Source organism: Rhineura floridana, chromosome 3 (genome assembly GCF_030035675.1).
Source record: "Rhineura floridana isolate rRhiFlo1 chromosome 3, rRhiFlo1.hap2, whole genome shotgun sequence".
Lineage (NCBI taxonomy): Eukaryota > Metazoa > Chordata > Lepidosauria > Squamata > Rhineuridae > Rhineura > Rhineura floridana.
Window position 1 is genome coordinate 140,678,085 of NC_084482.1, and position 23,787 is coordinate 140,701,871.

General features: G+C 39.7%; 1 protein-coding gene across 7 annotated transcripts in view; it reads right to left on the minus strand.

Moving 5' to 3' along the window:
- IQSEC1 (IQ motif and Sec7 domain ArfGEF 1) overlaps positions 1-23,787 on the minus strand; it is a 588,187-nt gene that overhangs the window by 325,262 nt on the left and 239,138 nt on the right. The window lies entirely within an intron of this gene.

A 23,787-nucleotide genomic window follows, 5' to 3' on the forward strand; every position in this document is an offset into this window, starting at 1 on the left:
TAACTATTTGTGGAGCTAGCTGTAGCACGAGAACCCAGGTGTGTAGCATCAATAGCACCTCTGCTTCATTGCTGTGTTCCATGAGATCTCCTTTGTTGTGATGATCTATACCTCAGGAAACTACACCTCAGGAGATTCAACTACTTCAAGCACATCCACCTACAATTGTTCATTCATCAATAGAAGCTGATGACCAGAACAGACTTGCAAAGCTTTGAGGTCCTTCACTTCACTTCCCTCATCGTATTTGCAGCTCTTTTTTATATATATTTCTCCCTAGTCTCATCCAAACTTAAGGGTGAGGGTGTGTGTGATGGAGTCTCAATGACTCTGCTTCAGATTTATAGCAGAATTAATAATGGGACAAACCAACCCATTCACACAATGGACTTGGGTGTACAACCTTTCATTCACATCTTTTAGAGCATGTGCAGGGGATCTTTGACTTTTAAGATGTTGTAGAACTACAACTCCCATCAGTCCCAGCAAGCATGAACAATCGCTAGGGATCTGGAGGGCCAAAGGTTCCCCACATCTGTTTGAGAGCCTTCTAAAACTGTATTCAATCTTGCATGATATTAGTGCTCTGGATTCCAGTGTAATCTATGATTTCAAATAATTGAAATCATCTTGTTTAATCATAAAGAGTGATTATTGCATCAGGGTCCAATTTACATATAGGATTCTTCAGGCATTTTATCCTTCATATGATCTTTGAGCATTGATCCCTATGAATTTGTAATGTCTGAATGCTGTTGTGCTGCATGCAGAAATAATACAACTGTTTTCAGTGGATCTTAGGAGTAATATATATAATACTACAAATATACAGATGGTACGCTTCAGTGATCATAACAGATCTAACAGTGTAAAAGATATTTAATAATATCCTCCGCAAAGAAACATAGGTTGATTCTAAACCAAAAAACACAATGCTGCTATATCAAGTATCTAGCAAAAATCTGAAATGCTAGGTTGGAGAAGCTTATGCAAACACAACAAACATGTTAGTCATGTTCGGCTACAAATGGAACAGATTGAAAATAATTTCAATTTTGCTATTAACAAGGAAGATTAAGTAACTACAAAATCAAACAATATTCAACTTTCAATTTGTTTCCAGAATCCCGTTCTGTGCCCGGTACTTCCGGGCAAAGGGGCGAGTTTGTGGCCACAGCCAAAGCTCAGGCCGCCATCGGGCGTGCACGCGGCACGCCGGTGCGCCATCGTGACACACAGGAAGGAGGTGGGGCGGCTGAAGGCCATTTAAGGCCGCTCTGCCAGCCTCCCGCCCTCCTTTGAATTTTGGCGGCGCCCGCCCGACCCTCCCTCTGCTGCAGTGTGATTCATTTGGTCGCTACGGGGCCGACTAGGAATTTTTGGCCTGCCTGCCTCGCTTTGCTGGCAGGTTTCTTTTGCCTACTCCACACTGTGGTTGGGGGGACGGGTCAAGGGTTAGCACGGGTGCCTTTGGGGTTAATAGGCTGATTGGTCTGTTTCTAGCTTTAATATGTCAATGGTCACTTGTGGCAAAGAAGTGCGGGAAAAGGTTTAAAGGGAAAGGGCAGCTAGGTGACACCTTTAGGCACCTTTGGGGGCGATTGGCGGTCCGGGGGCCTGCAGCTCAGGGCTATACGGCCCAGGGGGCAGAACACGGGCTGCCTTTGGGGCCAACGTGCCTCATCCGCTCGGAGTTTCACGGCTCCGGGGGGCGGTGATGCGGGTTGGACCCCCTACACATCTTCAGGGTGTGGCTTGAGCTGGGGTCTGGCACAGGGCAGCCCCGGGCTCAGGCAAGGTTTAGTCGCCCTATGGCTGCAAGCAGGCTTTGCCTGGATCATCAGAATGCTCCCGCACTTGATTTCCCCTCTGCAGGTTCATTATTCTAATTGATTCCGTTTAATAAAGTGGCCCATGATTTAACCCAATGAATGGTGTTTGTGTTTTATTTCGGCAATAGGCCACAAACAGCAAACACATAGTACCATTAAATTGCCATGCTAAGTACAATCGTTTTTAAAAACCGGGAAAGTGAAAACAAGGTAAAAGTTACCATTTTGGTCAGTAGCTTTCCTCTGTGAAGGAAACCATATAGGAAGCACTACCAAGTGAAAGGAAATTGCTTTTATTTTAAAGCAAATAATAATTGAGAATGATTATACACATGGCACCTGAGATTTTCACAGCTATCCAGCTGATTTGATTGCCCAACTCCATTACATAGGTTTGGGTAAAAAGAATGCATAATCAATTTTCAAAATTAAAGTAGTCTGATTATAGTTCGGTTTGTTATGAAATTATAAGAATTCTATATTACAGGTTAGGAACAAAATGTGTTTAGTATATTCAGAAAGATTTTTAAAATTCACTTGCATTTAAAGACCAAGAAAAAGGAAAGGAATAGTAGGACATGAAGGTGTCCAACAGAGAGGGTCAATGGCTCCCTGTAGTCAACAATCTATAGGTTTTAGAACACATTCATAATGGGGAATCTGTTCTCCTCTTATTTCTATTTCAAACAGAAAAAAATGGGACAAAGATAATTATATTTAAGTAGTGATATTGTTTGGAAAGGCTCTTATCTTCAAACACAAGAAATGCAGTCAAAAAAGGCCCAGACAGTGTTTGATTTGAGCTCTCTCAATGAAGCCTTTAAATCCCTGATATTTGAAAATGTAGTGCCAGAATAATAATGGGGAGGTAGCAGGGGTGATAGTGGAGGAGAGAGATCAGCTGGCAAGTACAATGAAGAATTTTCCTGCAGTAGTTACTACATCAGTGCCCGCCTCCTGCCTTTCAATATGCTGCCCAAATTGTTTGAAAATAAATAGCTTAGTTAACCATTAAAAAATTATTTTAACAAAGTGGCTTGCCTACGTAGAATATTTGCATTATGGGATTATTACTCGCACCACCACACAACCCAGTGTAACTGTTCCACACCAAAATAAGGGTAGCAATTTTGTACAATTAATTAGAACAAGGGTCATAAAAGTAATGAAACATGAAATTGAAAAAAAGAACAGGTAGAGTAACATAAGAGCATGCTGTGTCAGGCCAATGGCCCATCTAGTCCTGCATCCTGTTTTCGCAGTGGCCAACCAGTTGCGCATGAGAAGGCCGCAAGAGGGACTTGAGCACAAGAGTACTCTCCCATCCTGTGGTTTCCAGCAACTGGTATTTGGAAGCATACCAACTCCAGCTATGGAGGAAGAGCGCACCCATCATGGCTAATAGCCACTGATAGGCTTATCCTACATGAATTTGTCTAATCTTTTAAAGCCATCCATGTTGGTTGCCATCACTGCCTCTTGTGGGAGTAAATTCCATAGTTTAACTTTGCGCTGTGTGAAGAAGTACTTTCTTTTGTCTGTCCTGGATCTTCCAACTTTCAGCTTCATTGGATGTCTATGAATTCTAATGTTATAAAAGCAGTTCTATCATCTCACCTCTTAATCGCCTTTGCTCCAAACTAAAAAGCTGCAAATGCTGCAACTCTCCTCATAGGGGAGTGCCTTCATCCCCTTGATCATTTTGGTTGCCTGTTTCTGAACCTTTTCCAGCTCTACAACATCCTTCTTGAGGTGAGGTGACCAGAACTGTACACAGTATTCCAAATGTGGCCACACCACAGATTTGTATAACAGCATTATGATATTAGCAGTTTTATTTTCAGTATCTTTCCTAATGATCCCTAACATGGAATTTGCCTATTTCACAGCTGCTTCACACTGGATCACTATCTTCACCAAGCTATCCACTACAACCCCAAGGTCTCGTTTCTGGTCCATCACCGCCAGTTCAGACCCCATAATCATATATGTGAAATTAAGTTTCCTCCCTCCAATATGCATAACTTTATACTTGTTTACATTAAATTGCATTTGCCATTTTACTTCCCATTCATTCAGTTTGGAGAGGTCCTTTTGCATGCTGCTTTCCATTAAAGGGACTGATCCTTTGCACACGCTCCAAGTGAGAATGTGCAAAATGTCCACAACCACTTAATCACCCATTTCTGCCTCTCCAGATGTCCCCTCCCCCTCCCTCAAAGGCCCTCTTCATTTTCCTAGGGCAAGAGTAGAGGGATGTGACAGCAGTGAAAGCAGGTTTGGCTCGTCAGAGATTACTCTTCTACTGTGGACTGCAGTGGGACTACATTTTCCAGTGCCCCAAGCAGGAAAGTAATGCTACTTTTATAAATTTTCACTGACTGAGCTCTCCTGTGTGTTTACTTGAATATTGCTAGTGGTTGCAATCACTTTCCTCATTCTCTTCAGACTGAATTTTTAGTATGCACATCACATAGAGTGCTGTGTGTGTGTGTGTTGCTGAAATAAAGTACATTTGATATAATGTCTACAAGTACTACAAACTCAAAGTTCATAACAGGGATGATGAAACCCCAAAGCTACTCACCAGTATGTCATCTTTCTATTGGAAATACCCTTTCTTCACAACAGTATATGGCAATAAATAACCAGTAACTGATCTTGTCCACTGGTTTTTATGTAGTAATAAGATCGAAATAATCTTTATATTATTTTTTAGTCCTGGAACAATTTTTGTTTGTGTTTGAATAAGGTGTGAGGATTGGATGCTGGTGGAGGGGGCAGCTGGCACTGATAAGTCTCAGCTGATAGCTCACTGATTAACTAAGAACAAAGGAGATTAAAATTGCTTTAATCAGAGTCTTCATGCCTTGCGACCAAACAGACTTGTCAGAAACATCTGCCACATTTAGAAAAAAATCCTCTGACTGTGTCAACCATACTAAAAAATGAAAAGCACATGGCACTTTATTATGAATACAGAACAAAAGGTTTATGTACCACCAGGTATGTAATGATATGAAATGGATTTATTTATAAAACAAGGAGCTCTGGCAATAAATCTGTTGTGCTATTTCTGATCAAGGTTATGGTTTGCTTCAGACATAAAAATGACTAAGTCATTCGGTTTTCAATTGGAATATCAGCACCCACATCTGGGTCATGACCTGATGCCAAGTATTTACCCTCGCAGCATCCCAACATATTCTCATTCTTTCTATTAAAAAGATGGAGAAGGAAAATGGAAAAAGAGTGGGAAAGACTGACAGGAAGAAAGACATATATGGTAAAAACATTTTTAAGCTATGTTACAGGCTGCACCTAAAGGTGGAACCCAGCTCTGAAAAAGATGGAAGATTACTGTGTGATTCCACTTTTACTTACAGGTATTCAGGATATCCTGTAAGAAAGTTCATGGAAACCCATTAAGGGGAGATGTTAGTAGTGGAGCCTGTGTGGTGTAATGGTTAGTAGCTTAAGACAGAGGAGACCCAGGTTCAAATCTCTGCTCTGCCATGTCCCGCTCCACTTGCCTGAGCGTAGCCTGGGTGGGCAGGGCACATTTGTGGCCGGAGGGCAATGTCCCAGCCGCCATTTGGAAGAATGGCAGCACACAAAGTGTGTGCACGACATGCTGCATGGGGGGGCGGAGCGCCAGGGGCCTACTTAAGCCTACGCCATCCCCCTTTATCCTCCTCTTGGCATGCGACACCCACCCCACCCTCCCTCTGTTATGGTGTGATCTGGGTCACTTCAGGGCCAAGTAGGAAGTTTTATCCTGCCCACCCAGGTTGGCGGGCAGGTATTTTGCCTACTCCACACTGTGATGGTGGGATGGAATTGGGTTAAGGGGTGTTGCGATTAATAGGTGGTTTCAGCTAATTTGGCAAGGTCAGATTTTAATGCCCTGAGTGGGGTAGGCTGTTTGGTCACTTGTGCGGTAAGGTGTAGGAAGGGAAGTAGGTAAGGACAGCTAGGAGTCCCCCTTGGGCACATTTGGAGGTGACTGGCGGTTCCAGAGGCCTGTCTGTCAGCGCTTTACCGCCCAAGGGCAGGATATGGGCTGCTTTTGGGGCCAACTTACCTCACGCAGCCGGAGTTGTATGGCCCCGGGGGGTGGTGACTTGGGAAGGCCCCCCTGCTCACCTACAATGTGTGGCCAGGGTAAGGGGTAAGCAGATGGGCTTGCCCTTGCCCCAGCAGGGGCTGGTCACCCTAGAGCTGTATGGCAAGCTGCTTGCTTATAGACAGTTCCCGCACCTAGGTTTCCCCTCTGCAGGTCACTTTAAGGGGTTTTGTTATAGTTTAATAAAGTGGCCCTTTGTTCAACCCAACTTGGTGTAACTTTGTCTTATTTCGCCCCTTGGCTCCAAAAAGTATACTGGGTCACCTTAGTCCAGTCACAGTTCTGAGAAAAAAACGGGGATGGGGGATTCGGCTGATATACAACATCCTAGCTCTTTGGACAATGAGAAAAAATTGAAACAGAAATTTAAAAATAGAGCCCCTAAGCACTGTACAAAAGAGAAAAGTGGCAAACTTTGTTCCAGAAAATTCAGGAAGTAAATTGGTAGTTTGAATGGAGCATATGACAGGAGTGAAGGAGCAGGTAAAGTGAGACTGCAACAACTAAGAAAAGACATTGGCTTAGATCCTAAGTGTCCTTTTAATTTAGTGGAGGCTTCTATGGGTGAAAGTAGAGATGCAATTTGTGCTGATTCTCCCTCCCCTATGCTGAGGATCCCCCAACCCTCCAGAGCAGATTTTTCAGGGGAGCACACAGCATTCTGTGAGTGAAGTTTCACTCACAGGAGTGAAGTTCTGAACTGTAAGTGAAAGGATAAAATGTATTAGTAAAATTCTGTGAACTTGAAGAAGTGCTAGCAGAAGACTTCTTTGCAGAACAAGACTACAATGTATCTTGTGTCACTTTACAGGACTCATCATGAATAAGGAAAAAACTCTAGTTGGTCATAAAAAGATCTTGAAATGAGTTTGCTCAAAGTGTTGTATAAAAGGAATAAACTTTAGATTCAAGTAACAAAATGTGTTATATAAGTAGCTCTCAGCACCATATGGGATGGAAGCAGCCATTGCGAGTATGGTTAATTCCTGTCCTGCCTGTATGTTTCTCAGAATAGGAATGGGAGAGAATGTGGCATGAGACTCTTATGCTCTTTAATCTAGCACAGAAGTGTGATTTTCAAACAAAACTTAAAATCACAGACTAAGCATACAAATTGACAAAACCAACCTATAATTCAGCCAGTGGGGAGCTTATCATGATTACCTATACTTCTGGTTTTATACTTTCCATTTTTACTTTTTCATAAGATGTTCTTCTCTTCAGTGATTGGCACATTTATCAAGGTATACTTTTTTTTAGAGTTACTATTATTTCTTTAACTGTGTAGAAAACTCAGGTGACATATTTAATATAATCAAATTAATCAATGAAGAGGCTTTATTTAGCTCAAAGAGAAAGCATCCTTGCCTTTGATATTGCTTTCTTCACTTACGTCTCTAACAAATCTGTTAGATCTGTTAAATCTGTAGTGGCCCCCGAACTGTGGAACAGCCTACCAGAGGAGATCCGCCTGGCGCCTACGGTACTTTCTTTCAGGCGCCAGGTTAAGACTTGGCTATGCTCCCAGGCATTTTAATGTTTAATGTGAATGTTTTATGCTTTCTGTTTAATGTCTCTAGTTTTTGAATCTGGCTGCTATTTGTTATTGATTTTATTGTAATATTGTATTTTAACCTTGTTATGTACACCGCCCAGGGAGCTACTAGCTACGGGCGGTTTATAAATGAAATGAAATAAATAAATAAATAACATAGTTGTCCTGTTCTGAATCCAATGCCCTACAGATTTGTCAATATCATCTGTTTCAAAGTAATTTTTTTCTACTACTGAATAAAATTCTACTGTCTAATACAGAAAATTAAAGGCCAGAATTCAAAGAGCTATTTTAGTCTATCCAAGGGCTTATGCATACCCAGAGGTATTTATGAATGATTCTCTTTGAATAGCAGATTTGTTGTTATTATGTGCCTTCAAGACTTATGGCAACCCTATGAATCAGCGACCTCTAACCGCATCTGCTATAAACCACCCTGCTCAGATCTTGTAAGTTCAGGTCTGTGGCTTCCTTTATGGAATGAATCCATATCTTGTTTGGTCTTCCTCTTTTTCTACTCCCTTCTGTTTTCCCAGCGTTATTGTATTTTCTGACAGCTGGGGAGGAAAGCCTGGCTGGGAGTCCAGAGTCTGTGAGTTCAAATCCCTGCTCGTGTCTCCTGGGTGTCAAGGGCCAGCTAAAGATCACCCCCACAGCAAGTGGCTCAGGGGTTATGTGCCCTGCCACCTGTGTAGCCGTGGGCAAGCTGCATAGTCCCAAGGAGCCCAGTTGCCCCCCAGCTGGCAGTTGTGGACAAGGAAGGGGCTAGCTTGTGCAGCTGTGGCAAGCTGAGCAGGCCCTAGCCAGCTGGGGAGGACTAGCCTCAGAGGGAAGCAATGGTAAACCCCTCTTGTTCAGAGTACAGGTTGTGCATCAGAACAATCAGATGCTGTGGCACCCGCATTTATTTTAAAGCATTCCATAGTTTTTCATGATCTACACAATCAAAGGCTTTGCTGTAATTTATAAATCACAGGCTGATTTCCTTATGAAATCCCTTGGTCCGTTTCATTATTCAACGTATGTTTGCGGTATGATCTTTGGGACCTCTCCCTTTTCTAAATTCAGCTTGGACATCTGGCATTTCTCGCTCCAGATATGGTAAGAGCCTTGGTTGTAGAATCTTGAGCATTACTTTACTTGGATGGGATATTAAGACAATAGTTTGATAATTACTGCATTCCCTGGAATCCCCTTTCTTTGGAATCGGGATATATATTGAACGCCTCCAGTCTGTGGGCCATTGTTGAGTTTTTTTTATCTGTTAACAGATTTTTGTCAAAATTTGGACAGATTCAGTCTCAGTAACTTGTAGCAACTCTATTGGCATGCCATCTGTTCCTGGTGATTGTTTCTTCCATGTATTTTAAGATGTTTTCACCTCACATTCCAAAATGTCTACTTCTTCATCATACAGTTCCTCCGTGAATGAATGAGTCATCCTTGCATCTCTTGTATATAGTTCTTCAGTGTATTGCTTCCATCTTCCTTTTATTTCATCCCAGTCAGTCAGTGTATTCCCCTATTGATTATTCAACATCCCTACTCTTGGTTTGAATTTCCCTGTAATTTCTCTAATCTTTTGGAATAGGGCTCTCGTTTTACCTTTTCTATCGTCCTCTTCTATTTCTATACAATAACTATTTTAATAGTTCTTTGTCCCTATGTACTAGTCGCTGTATTATTGCATTTAGGGTTCTGATCATGTTTCTATCTCCTTTTGCGCTTTCCTTCTTTCTTTAACCATTTTAAGAATTTCATCAGTCATCCATTGAGGTTTTTCTCTGTTTTTAACTAGAGGTTAAAACTAGAAGTCTTTTTGCATTCTTCCCTGATAATGTGACTTCAGTCCATAGTTCTTCTGATTCTCTAAGTTTAAAGCCTCAAATCTGTTGCTTATTTGATCTTTATAGTCTTTTGGGATATTATTTAAATTGTATTTTGGCATTATGATTGCTTTGTTCTTCTTTAGCTTTACTCTGATTTTCGATATTACCAGTTCATGATCTGTACCGCAGTCTGCTCTTAGTCTTGTTTTCACAGAAAGTATGGAACTTCACCATCTTCTGCTACCAATTATATAATCAATTTGATTCCTATATGGAGATCCTCTGACCTATGTTGTATATTACTAACTGCTTTTGAAATTCTCCTGTTTCAAAAGCACATTGTCCATATATCATAAGAATAGAATAGAATGGAATACCAAAATCCACAAAAAAAAAAACTTGTTTGGTTCTTTGGATCCTAGTCCATGTAATTTTTAAAAGGCTGAGTTTATTTAATCTTGTGTTAAATTATGAAATGAATTTAACTTAATATATGCTGCATGACCAAGAGAAGAAAAGGCTCTATTACAGGCACAGCAAATGTGGTGTGCTCCAGGTGTTCTGGACTACAACTCCCATCATCCCTGACCATTGACGATACTGGCTGATGGGAGTTGCAGCCTAAAACATCTGGAGGGCACCATATCAGCTATCACTGCTCTAGTAACTCAACTCAAGAAACATTTTTACTGTGTTAAAATTATTTCCCCATATTGTTCATTTTTGTGTTGCTTTATATATCTGCCTAACTGACTGATAGTATGACCTCATAGTAGCTCCTGTAAATTTGCATAATCTCTGCCTGTTTGTACATACAGCAGTAACCCAACATACAAAAGTCTGAGATTCCTTGAATTTTCCATGTATACCTCTGGAGAAGGTTCTGGGGTAAGATCAACACTAGACTTAATGTCAATAAAAGCAGTGAAAATGTCTAGAACAGGTCTATGATTTTTTAATAAATTGCAACAGATTTGCATCTGTGTTGGAATTGCTTTTTAATTTGTTTTTTAAACCTTTTTTCAAAAACCGTTTTTAACCTTTTTTCTTTTTCTTTTTTAAGCTGTCCTCAGAGCTTTAAAAAAATATTTTTAAATATGTTTTGTTTAATGTATTTTAAAGTCTGTTTTTATGATGTTTTAAAGTATTTTTAGTGCTTTTGTTTGCTGCCCTGGGCTCCTGCTAGGAGGAAGGGCGGGATATAAATAAATAAATAAATAAATAACAGATAATGTGACATTCACTAGAGGCACTGTCCTGCTTCACAAGAAATAGTATTCTATTCTATCTGTAACCTGTGTTACTGTGAGTATTTTAAAAAACAAACCAGAACAACAACAGGTAAGACTCTGGGTAACTATCTTTTTTTATTTTAGAGAGTTACAAAAACAAAACAAAAACAGTATCAGAAATTATTGATAACTCAGTGAAAGTTTTTAATCTTCCTGCATCAGAGCTCCCTCTAGCTTCCATTTGCAGGTATCCTTGTGCAACGTAAGTTGCCTTCGTTTTTAGAATGGGAGTCGTTCTCAATAAGCCTATTTATAGTTGTTTCAAAACCCACTGCAGAAAGAGACACATTTTGAATTAGTATGACTCACATAATGTTGCACTATGATAGTATTGACAAGACTGAATGCTAAATGCTAAACGTTGTTTGTTAAAAGCAAGAATGTATTATGACTCATCATACATTAATCACAAGTTTGATGTGTAAGCAGCACTCTTTATATATAAGAAACACTGAATGCAACAAAACACACAACAGCTTACATTCTGGTGATGTATAAGACACATTATAAACCACTGACTCCAGCTATAGAAATGAAATCATAGCTAAACCAAGTGGTAAACTCACTTGTGGAGCAGACAAGAGAAAGGTAGACAGGAAGGCTTAACGGCAATAGGCCAGAGCACCAGAGAATCCACTTTGACTTCTATAACAAATGCCTCTCAGGTCAACTTGCCCATAGAGCTAAGAAACTTGTAAACTTTACTTCTGCTGCCACCCACAGGCTTTCTGTTTGTCTTTCGGATCTTTTGCTTCCTTACCTTTCAACTATTCCTATCACACACTGCCGTTCCCACAGCTCCAGGAGATTTTAACAAGCAAACATTTCCCAGTGCACTAAAGAGGCGTATCATTCTGCATTTCAGTTGCAATCCTTTCCATATAATCTTTCTCCTTATCTAAATCACATTCTGGAAAACATTGGTATTCTACTTTTAATATTTAATGGTGACTCCAGGAAGGAATGAGAAGGGTGCATACATGCCCACAAAGCATGGCAACGGAAGAAGGTCACTCAAGCTCACATATGCCCCAGCTGAGTGAATGATGAGCAACTGTGTCCGAGTTCAGGGAATAAAATAGCAAAGGCTGGAATTAATGACCTTGCCAGCACAGTGCTGCTCAGTGTAGGGAGGCAGCATGGAAAACAGACAACTCTATGCACCTAACCCATAACTGATCTACATTTGCTCTTAGCCAAATAATTTTATGTAGTTCACATCTATTTTTGTTACATTTCCTGAGGAATGATTGTAAAATAATGTAAAATAAATATACTCAATTTAAACTACATTTTTTTAACCACCAATCATTGTTTTGTTGAAATTATCATTAGTGCATGCTTATTTTATTTGTAAAAATAGCTTTCATTATTTGGTCAAGTGCCAACCTGGGGATATATGTTCATGTAAAACTGAAAGTTTTGAACCGCATTCTGTTCCATCTAATGGGAAATAAAACATTATTATGGGTCATGAAATTGAGCTATTGGTAAGTATGGTGCATCTTAAAGGAAGAAAAAAATATAAAACATTTTGGCAAAGGGTAAAAGTGTTATACAATTACCAGCCTCTCTCAGGAATACTAAGGCAAACAAAAGGGAGATGTTTTATATGTATGTATTTATTTAGGGCATTTATATAATATATATCCCAGGGTAGTTACAATTAGTAAAAAAAAAATGGGGGGAGCCCAGTTTGGTTGCATTTATATTTGCACACAAGAACCATGAATTTTCAGAACTATAAGGCTAATCCCTTCTGCTTACCGTTGCATGAAGAAAGGATAAACTTTAATTTCAAAAGTGCAGTGTTCTCGGACTCAAGTCTCCAGAACCAGCACTCTCTGTGTTTCATAACTTGGCCTTTTAATCCCAATGTGAGGATGGCTTATGACTCATCAGCATTGAAAATGATCTCTGAACATGATCAGATATGTTCTGCTCTTTATTAAGAGTTCACATGTACCAGGGCTGACCCAGATAGCAGAGCTGAACCCTGCTAGAAATTTGTGGTTGGATAAATGTAAGCTTTCCCAGAGATAAATTGCCAAATTAAGTGTTGTTGTTTAAGTAATTGTCTCAGCTTTGCAGTTAACCTTTTTAAGGGCTACACACAGTGGAGGGGACCAGGTTTCTAATTTTTTTAAAAGGATATATGTTAAGAGCATTTGTTGAAAGAGCCATTCATGCACTGCGGAAGGCATAGCCAGTGCTGCCAAATATGGAACTTCTTTAAATAAGATCAGAGGACAAAATGTCTTACCTCCTACATTCCAGTTTTTATTTTCTATTTTATAAAGTAACAAGAACAAGATATACAAGCACAGCTTGGAAAAGTTACTTTTTTGAACTACAACTCCCATCAGCCTCAGCCAGCATGGCCACTGAATTGGGCTGATGGGAGTTGTAGTTCAAAAAAGTAACTTTTCCAAGCTCTGTCAAGCATATTTCAAAAGGAAAATAGGGTATCCAGCTTCTACTGTAGTACTGAAGGCCTGCTCTTCTGACACAAAAATATAGTTTCAAAGACATTATGAAGGCTATGTTACAATGAAGGACCGCGGTTGGAGTCCTCCCTCTACCAATGACTCTCTGGATGGATGTTTTCGGTTGAATAAACCCAGAATTATACTCACCGCCTCTTTTTTATACTTTGCCTTAATATTCCTTGTACTACCTTTTGTCATTTGAATTTTATGCATATGTATAATTTCAATTGTGATATAATATGGATGTTATTTACATACCCCTTTTCTTTTTCAGCAGTGCCTTATTCCGATATCTTTGTTCTCTAACCTCTCTCCTATCTGTCTGCTTTGTTTCTCTTTTTCCTCTCTCTTTTATTATTATTATTATTACATTTATATTCTTTGATTATATTGGAATTGTTTTCCTCCAATGTTGGACATTATGGCCTGTCACTTTATTTGAAAATTTTTACAATAAACATATTGTGAAAAAAAGACGACAGTGTGAAGGCAAAGGATTTCACACACTTAACTGTGTACAAGTCTAAAGTCTGTTTTCTTATTTGAAAAGCTTTAAAAGACACAGAGGCAAGCAATGGTAGTCTCTCTGCTACAGCTTGTAGCAAAGATCTAACTTGCATTGCCCTTTATAAAACGTAAATGGAAAAAAACCCTATATGGCCTGACTAATCAGCATCCCTTTTTTTATACTTCCAAACTGGCACCCAAAATGAATGCTTTGAACTTTCTTCTTCCACTTTCGCCTTTGCATGTACAAACAAAAATATAATTAGATTAAAAGTTTTCAGAAATCTCAGTGTGTGAAAAGGAGTAATTACTGTGCTCTACTTCACTACACTGAGGGCAGGAGTAATTACTGTTTTTGTTTGTGAAAAAGAAAAGCAAGTCACAACAACATAAATTCTTTTGTGAGGTATTCTTTCCTAAATAAGGTAAAAGGCTAATTCCAGCAAGATCCAGACATTTACAGAATACTGAAATTACAGTTTCAGAACTGAAAATATAGAAAACTAATATTCCTTATATCCCATCCTATTGCTCAACATCTTATACTATGAGAATACTGTACAGCTGAAATTATGTGAATATTATAATTAATATATGTGGACAGAGGCAAAAGACAGTACATTTTGCTTTTTGCTCTTAAAACTTTCTTTAGAATGAAAGATACTACTGAAATAACGCCAAGGAGGACTGAATAAAGGGTATGATATAAAAAGTAGCATTATATTAGATAAAAAGTAAGCAGTCAAAAACATAGTAAGTTAGCAAAATGCTTAGCGTATCAAAATACAACCAGGGGGTTGCCTTGGATGACCTTGTTTTCCAAATAGAAAAATCTCATTTTTAACTTTGCATGAGAACATCTTACCTTACATTTTCCTTCAAAGTGATTTTCCACATTCCTCTAGTACCCATGCAGGCTTTCACCAAGGCACAGAAACAGATTTGTCATTTGATCTTCTAACTCAAATAGTGAGGATCTATCAGTGTCATACACAGAAAGGACATTCCTTCAGAAACACATTTAACAGTTTTGTTGCTAATAGTCGGAGGCAATAAAGCTCTCTTAAAAACTATGGAAAAACAGCTCTGACACATACAATTGGAATCTTATAAAATCTGATTAAAAACCTAGAGATGATAAATAAAAGCGCCCCAGATTCCAAAAAGGAAAAAAAAAATAGGCCCATTTCTAAAATGCAGATTTGACAGTATTACAGAGGCTCAGAACAATGTTTTGAAATGTTGGGGGGGGGCAAAGAGGAGTGTGTATGAGATTTATTTAAAGGCTTGCTATTTGTCACTAAGACATGGACTGAAAAAAGTCATTAGGATTATATGCAACAAAACAGTACAAAAAGTAGGTTTATGGTATTTTTTATTTTAGTTTAAAATATGTGAGCTTTACATATTAGTTTATATTCCATGTTCATTTAAAATAACATAAGAACAAAAAAGAAAGGTTATGAAAACTAGTCGTAGAAAATGCAAAGCTGAAATGATTAGGCAGCCATATACCCTTCTGAGTATATTTTAATTCACTGTAAACCAGACCCTTTAGTGTATCCATGCAAGTTAATGTTAGTTCCATACACACCAGTCAGAGAAAGAAGAGGGAGTGGAATGTACAGATGTGGAACTCTGACTGCACAGTACAGCGATTCAGAACTTCTCTGTTATCTTGAAGATGGACTACTAGACCCAGAAGGCGGACAACAGAACTGGTGTAGAACATTATCTTCCCTGGCAAGGAGGGGAAAAAGAGATAGAGGAACAGAATCATAAAGGGACATTGTTATGAGAATAAAGCATTTAAAAACAATATTGCCGTACTGCAAGCAATATGTTGGTAGATTTAAGTTCTACATTTTCAAGTACTGAGTATCAAAAAGGAAATTTGAGCAACATTTCATTTGGATTCTTAAGACAATTTTCAGTGGTGGTAACCATTCTTTTGACTGGAAACATGCTTTACTTGTGGCCCCACTTTACAAGACCTTTGCTTAATAGGTTTAAAAAGACATTTCAGTAAGGACTTTTCCAAGTACATAAAGGAGGAGGAGTGCACACCAAGAGTTATATCCTACAAATAAATCTGTACTCCCTTAAAAATTAAGTAAGAACTCTGCTTCCAAAGTCTCCTGAGTTGCCAGCATCATGAATAATGCTACAAACCAGGTCAAACGCTCTAATTGCAAAAGCAGTGTGGAATACCTACATCTGTAAAGCTATATTGTACTCTATGGTGGGAGGAAAGAAGCTGAATGAAGTCCCTTTATCATCAGTATGACCACCAGTGGCCATTTCCTTTAATTAAACAGGCAGCTAAAGAATAATAGAAAGGTATATGACAAAGAAAGGAAAATACAAAAATCTAAAGTCGAACATTACTCCTCATAGCATTTGTTAGCTATTTATTTTATGATACCAAATGGGCTACAAACGGGTAGATTGTTTTCTCTCCCTAGATCACAGACGAAAAGGTTTGTTTTAAAGCATGACTACTTCAGCAGAAAGGGTCCTATTCAATAGTAGACAATAAAGTCTTACTATTAAAAAAATATATTCTGAACATCACTATACGATACTTTCTTTTATGTTTTATTGTCATACACTGAAAATTGTGAAGTGGGCCTTTTCAGGGCTGGTGCCAGAAAGCAGCCAGGTCAGGCCCTGGCCATGGCCCTCCGAAGGGCCCTTACTTAGGGAAGGAGGGTAGCACTCCCATCCCACAACTCATGGTAGTGTCGGGTCCCAACACTGCTGCACATCACAGACAGGAAGCTCCCAGCACCCAGTACAAACAGTGCAGGCTTTAATAAGTCCTCATGCACCCCCACCTACCTCTACCATCCCTGAGAATGCTGTGTGTGCTATGTGTGGACATCTGACATCAAATAAGATGGTGGCAGGAGCTTCCTTAAGGGGCTGATGCCCCCGCTGCCATCTTGGTTGATGGCCGGCATGTGCGTTATGCACGCATGTCATTCACATGACATGACACGAGATGAGGTAGGCAGGATGTTTGGGCAGGCACTGCGGGCCCAGGAAAGGTGGTGCCCAAGGCCCAGTTATGCCTGGTGCCAGCCCTGGGCCTTTTGACTATTATCTTTGAATAACAGCCTGCCCTTCCTTCAGTTGCTCTATCTGATACTTGCTTTCTAAAGTCGTTTGCTCTACAGCCTTGGGAATGGGGATGTTTGCTGCTTAAGAAATACAAGTGGAAAAGCCCAACTAGGTACCTCAGAGATAGCCACGTAGCTTCTTATTTTTGACCTGTAAAATTGGAAAGAACACTACTAATACTATTTGAATGGCCTGTTTGCATGTCATGCTAAGCCAAGCCATAGCTTAAGTGCAAATGATCAAAAAGTGAAGGGTCCCAGGGAGGAAATTCTGGCTGCTTTGGTTTTCTCTTGTTGTTTTGATGCTGTGGTGATCAAAGCCATGGTTTAGCTCTCTCTACACAAACCACAAGCTATAACCCAGGCTTGTACTATGGTTCACAGCTTGTGGTTTGTCTTGAGAGAGCTAACCAATGAGCCTGAGTTTGGCTGACACGCTAAGCCAAACTATGGTTCAATGCAGCACAACAACAAAATGATTAGGGAGGAGCAAAGCAGCTGCCATCTGTTTGGGAGCCCACACATGTGCTTATTCATGCTAAGTCAATGTATCCCTGCTACTCATTCACTGCAAATTTTGGTCATGTATGTGTAAAACAGAATAAAATCTTTATAATCATATATATTTTAAAGGTTTATTTACCATATTTGCGGGGGGGGGATGTAGACTTTACACTGTTTTCTCCAAGTCAAAAGTGAAACAACTCAATTGTCTGCTATTAATTCTATTAGACATTATTCATATTCAGGATCCTAGCAGTTTCATTCTTACAATTGATGTTTCCATTCTGCAAATATATTGCAGAAGCCTCAGAAAAGCTGACTGTCCATGGTAATGCATATTATTGTGAGAAAGCAGTAATGAGAATAACAATATGCAGGGTGGGGTGAGTAGGACAAGGATAATCATGCCCATGCAGCTGTGATAATATATTGTTTAAAAATCTATTAAATAAGTTTAGATCATTGTCCATCATAGACACATTCTTCAGTCCTAGAGATAACCTGTGTGAAACACTTGTTCCTTCCTAGTATTTTCAGAGTCCCTTGGTTATAATCAGGTTGTGCAAGACTCAGTTCAGCTGCAGAACTAAATATGGTCACAGGTATACAGTGTGCCCCATCATCCACCACAGTAATGTAGATCTCTGCCTATTAGTATTTAAAAGGTGACTATGAATGCTGAACAACATTGCTTGCCATGAGGATAAGCAATATGGTTGACCATTAGCAAACTTTGTTACTTCAAAAGCACAACTGTGTAAAAATGTTAACACCATGATTTGTTAAAACAAAAAAATATTGCCATTAATTTCAAAATAAGAAAAATAGTCTCAGAATAATGATTTTACCTCATAGAGGTGTTGAACAAACATTTTGCAAGTAGGTACTGCAAGAAAATGAAGGGATTTCTTTGGTACTATAACATCCTGTGCAATATCTTTTTGCTTTCACAGGCATCACTGGGGGGGGGGGAAAGAAGAGAGAAATTCTCCAGTGTCAAGATGTTTATGTAACATGTGTTGAGAAATGGATGTGAGAATTCAGAAGCATTAGTAAACAAAAAATGCTCAGCATGATTAAGATGGAAACTGTCAATCATTCCATGTGTATCAAAATTATATACTAAATAAGAGATCATGTCAAACAAAATAAGGATTTGGGAAAGTTTATTTATAAGATGTCAAATACATAAAAGTGAATGTCTTCTATTTGTATGTTTCAATTATATGCATAAGGAAAGTTTAAATATGTATCTCTGCACTTAAGCAGAGATCAAACTTTAGTCACAATCCAGATGGGTATTCATGTAGATTCTTCATGCTGTTCTGAAAACTCCCAAAGTTCAAAAACAACTGTAGGGATAAAACAAATGATTCCAGCATTTTTGAAGAGCAGAATGGAAACTAGAGGTAAATTCCAAAGTCCACCCGTTCAGCTATATACACAGCAATTCTGAAACCTAAACTAGAGAACAAGATGGGAAAAATGGAAATGGACCGCCTTCAAGGGTTTTCATAGTAAGCGGTATTCAGAGGGGGTTTACCATTGCCTCCCTATGAGGCTAGTCCTCCCCAGCTGACTAGAGCCTGCTCAGTTTGCTACAGCTGCACAAGCTACCCCCTTCCTTGTCTGCAACTGCCAGCTGGGGGGCAACTGGGCTCCTTGGGACTATGCAGCTTGCCCATGGCTGCACAGGTGGCAGGGCACATAACCCCTGAGCCACTTGCTGTGGGGGTGATCTTTAGCTAGCCCTTTATACCCAGGAGACACGAGCAGGGATCTGAACTCATAGACTCTGGACTCTTAGCCAGGCTCTCCACCCCACTCTGCTACAAGATAGATAGATATAAAAGTTAATTAATGGTAATGACGTCACTGGGAGCAACAATAGAAGTGCGCCCGCTGCTGAGTTCATGACTCCACACCTAAAATGTGATCAGTATTGTCAAAGCTGACAACAGATCTGAAGTGAGTTAATTGCCTTCTTCTCTCTCTTCCCTAGTGTGTAACCTCAAGGCCTAGATATACCCTTCTCCAGTGTGGCAGCCATTTCTGAATATGCTGGAATTCATCTTGTATGGCTCAGTGCAAATTCATCCATTCATTCTATGGATTAGATATCTATACACCAATGTAAAGTACTGGGATGGTATGCAGTGGACTAATAAAATTATATTTGTTCCATGGGCAAATGTTCTAAATTTGCCATTAAACAAGTTTACCTCAAAATAAACTAGCAATAGCAGACTCTGATTACACTGGAGTTAAGTTTGAAATGTTATACTGGTGGTCCTGGCAATAATGAGACAAAACTTAATTTCATTGCTAAAATGTAAGTTTATATTATTAACCTGAAATAGAATGGAAATCGTGGCAGAAAATAATAATTCCAAAATTACTAGTGCAAAAGCCTGTATGTTACTAGCATTTACAAAGGCACAGTATAATACCCATCTATATGGGAAGGGATCCACAGACTGCATGACTGGATGTTTGAGCTGCTCATCTTTCTATTCCTCCCTTTCCCCATGCAATCCTCTGTACCACCATCACCCCACAGAGGTCTGCACACAGGTTAGGTGGCCTCCTGAACAGTGTGGACTGTGTCCCAAGAGGTTGCAGTGAGAGGGGGAATTGTTCAAACTTAGGCAGCCCTCCATGGCATAGCCTGCACTATTCTGGAGTTGAACATCTTGAGATGTTTCCTGGGGCTGCAATGGAGATGCAAAAAGTAGGCTGCATGAGTAGCTTTCTGCTGGCACAATCTCTGGAATCCATCCCAGATAAATGGTCTACGAAGAGATAAACAAGTATGGCTTGTTGGAAGATGGCACATTATTACTATATGGAGATAATTATATTAATTTTACTATAAAATTGTTTTTTTTATCTATATGCCACCTTCCTTCCATCATGGAACTTAAAAGTGGTGCACATAATGTAACCTGGTGGTCTCCCATTTAGGCACTGACTAAGTCCACAACTGCTTAGCTTTAGCAGTGTGACTACATTATGTGGTCCTAGACCTGGCTAGAGTAGGCAACACAGTGCCCTCCGGATGTTGTTGGACTCCATCTCCCATCACCTATTTATAAAAATATTTATATATGACCCAGTCATATAAAACACCAAGGTAGTGCACATCAATATATACAATACAATAAAACATAAGATACACAAAAACAATACATACATCATTTGTGATTATTGCCCATGCTGGCTAAGACTAATGGGAGATGGAGTCCAACAACATCTGCAGAACACCATATTTGCTACCCCTGCCTTAGATCCTGACCCTAAGTTTAGAAAAAACAACAACCCTGCTTCTTCAGTATTGTTTGAAGAATATACAAAAAAGCAAGAAAGGCATTATCTTTGAATTACAAACATGCATTCATGATTCATAATGTGCCTACTATAAAAAGTGTAGCAGTGAATAAAATGTTCATCCATTAGCTAATAGCAAAGTCAGAGAATGTTCAAGGTTTCACACAGCACAATTCACATATCTTTTAATGGTTTTCCATATGCATATATTTCTATAGGAATAACCCAAGTCTTAAATCCTTACATTTGTTTATACCTATTAGGACCCAAAAACAGAACAAAAACCATGAATGGATGTTTAATTCTAATTTTAGATTTCAGGATTAATTTGGAAAATAATCCAAAATGATAAATATTGTGTGCAAGAATTAATTATGAATGAATGCATCAGTAATTTCAAGAGTAGGGATAGACATTTTAAATGAAAAGAGGTGCATGAAATACCACATGACATGACGTATCTCCAATAGTACACTGAAAGTTGCAGAGGTCCATAAATCATCTAAACCTATGAAATTATCTACTGTGTCAGTGGTGCAGAACCTCAGGCCCTGGGGGCTAAATGTAGCCTCTCAAGACACTCTATTTGTCCCTCAGGCCTCCCCACAGGCCACACCCCTAACTGGCCCTGCTCTATTCCCTTTTTGTAATCATTATGTGTTCATTACATGTTAGGTGTTTATTACATGTTAGGTGCACATTAATTAATTTCATTATGAAATTCACTCTTAAAGGATCATGTAACCATAATGCTGCAATCCTAAAGTGATTGCAAACTGTATCGTATGTACTGAACCTCTAACTCAGCAAAACAAGACAAAGTTCATTTAACAATATTTTAAGATTTGCTTCTGCTGAACAAGTTTCCTCAGCTACTGCATTTGGCTCCAGCAGTCCTGCATCTTGTGATCCACTAAGGTGAACAGTGCAAACCATCAGTGCTTGACAGCCTTTTTGCACCTGGACCCACCCAAAATGATGAGGAAGACACCAAGCATATGGGTTAAGAATGGGCAACACTAATGACAATTAAACCAATTGAACCAAATTAAATTAATTAAAGCAAATGACCTCTTAAGGAATAAGCCAATTAAGCTGGACAGAAAAAAGAATTAAACCAATCATCCAAATTGAGATCTGTGGAGGGAACCCAGATAATTTAAAATATAAGCGCACTCCTATAAATCTGAGAGCTATGACACTTAATTCCAGCAGCTCAGACTTTTGAGCAAGTAACCTTGGCTCTACACCATAGAGTAGTGAACTAGTTACTCCTGGACTTTCATTGCCAGAACATTAACTGTGCCTAGGGAATCATGTCCATCTCACCCTCAACTCCAGCCTTGAGGCATTGGGTCTGTGATCTGGACAGTCCTCAAAGGAGGGCTCCTGTTCCCAGCATCTGGCCTTCAGGCTGTGATGGATAGGTCTGAGGAAGCCCCATTTCACCTTCTAGAAGGTGCCTCTAGAAGAGGAAAGGCATGAAAGTCAGCCAATCAGGCAGTTTTGCCCATGGCCCCGAGGCAGACTAAACATCGGCACCCAGCACCAGGGGTCATGCCCCATCAGTTCTGGGCTGGGTGCAAAAAGTGATTCCCCCACCAATAGCAAAGCTGGGGGAGGGGACCAGGATTGCAGTTCTTTCTTTATTGAGCTCCTCGTAGACTGCCTTATACAACTGGAGAACTTGTTAAATCATAAAACCTGTACATCTGCTCACAGCAAAGATTAGGATGCACTTTAAAACAAATGGAGAAAACTTATTCTATGAGTCACTGGTTTGGGCAAACTGGATTAACACTATTATTTAGGAACACATACAAGTAGATAATACATTCACCGATTCCAAATGGCTTATATTTATGATGGGGGGGAAAGCCAAACAAAAGGAAAAACAGAGGAATATGCTGAAAATATTGAAAAGAAATATGCAATACATGAATTATGTGAGAAGCACACATCTTATGAAAGCAACAACTATGCACATGCATTTACAGATTTAGGATTCTCTGCTGATTTTCTTCTTTTACTAGTACAAGGTGAGCACAAACCTTTGTCAGCACCATACCGCCAATATTTTACATAAATGTCATTCATGAGCTGGCAAATTGTTAAAAAAAGACCTCACTTTTATTGATGAAAGAACAAAAGTCAGATGTCTTGTTCATATGTAATTTTCACAGCCCTATGTATTTTATTTTGCACTGTGTAAATATCTTCAGTCAGTCATTAGGAACTGCAGAATGTATGCAGAATACAACATTCTCAAAACATCTATCCAGTGTACTGTACAGAATTCAGTTCATAGATGCCTATGTGCTGAAAGTAACAAAGTGATGTAGCTGTCATATGCAATGGATTTAGAAAGGAGAATAAAAGGTTTGGCCTGTTGTAATATCTGGCTAATAATGACAAGGACCTGTGGAATATACTGTAGATAGCTAATATCCACACTAGAGTACAGATTAGAAAGGACATGAATTTACTGTTCAACTGAAAGGCAGTGGATTCTAGCTTTTCTGTGTTTACTGTGCAACCTGCAGCCTATGGACCACACATGGCCCTTCACTTCAATCCACAGCCCCCAAGCATCTTCTGTACCTTGCCTTTGGTCAAGCACTGTTGCTGCCACAAAGCACACAGGAGGTGTGGTACACATGTGATCTCAGAGACCCAACCATAGAGCACAATGACTAGAACACTCTAAGAGCCACACACACTATATAGCATCCAAACACTATGGGGAAGGGCTATGGCTCAGTGATAGCGCTCCTGCTTTGCATTAAGAAGGGTTCTAGGTACAATCCATGGCATCCTGCCTGAAATCCTGGAGAGCCACTGCCAGACAGCATAGACAATACTGAGCTAGACGGATGGTCTCACTTGGTAAAAGGCAGCTTCTGATGTCCCTTCATGCACCTGCCTGCTGGTGTCTCTTCTCTTTTTCCCTGCTGCAGTGATAGCACCAACACTTGATCAAAGACAAAGTAGAGGAGATGCCAGGGTTGCATCACTGACTACACTGATTGAGGCTGTGGGGTAGAGGGAAGGGACTGAAGAAGAGAACTGGTGGGTGGGTGTGGCATTTGTGGTTGGCTGTCTGTGTGGATGGATAGGGCAGTGTGTGTGTGCGAGCGGGGGGGGAGAGAATGGATGATGAAAGTGAGAAAGAAAAGGGGGTAGCAGAGAGAAAAGTTTTGTTCT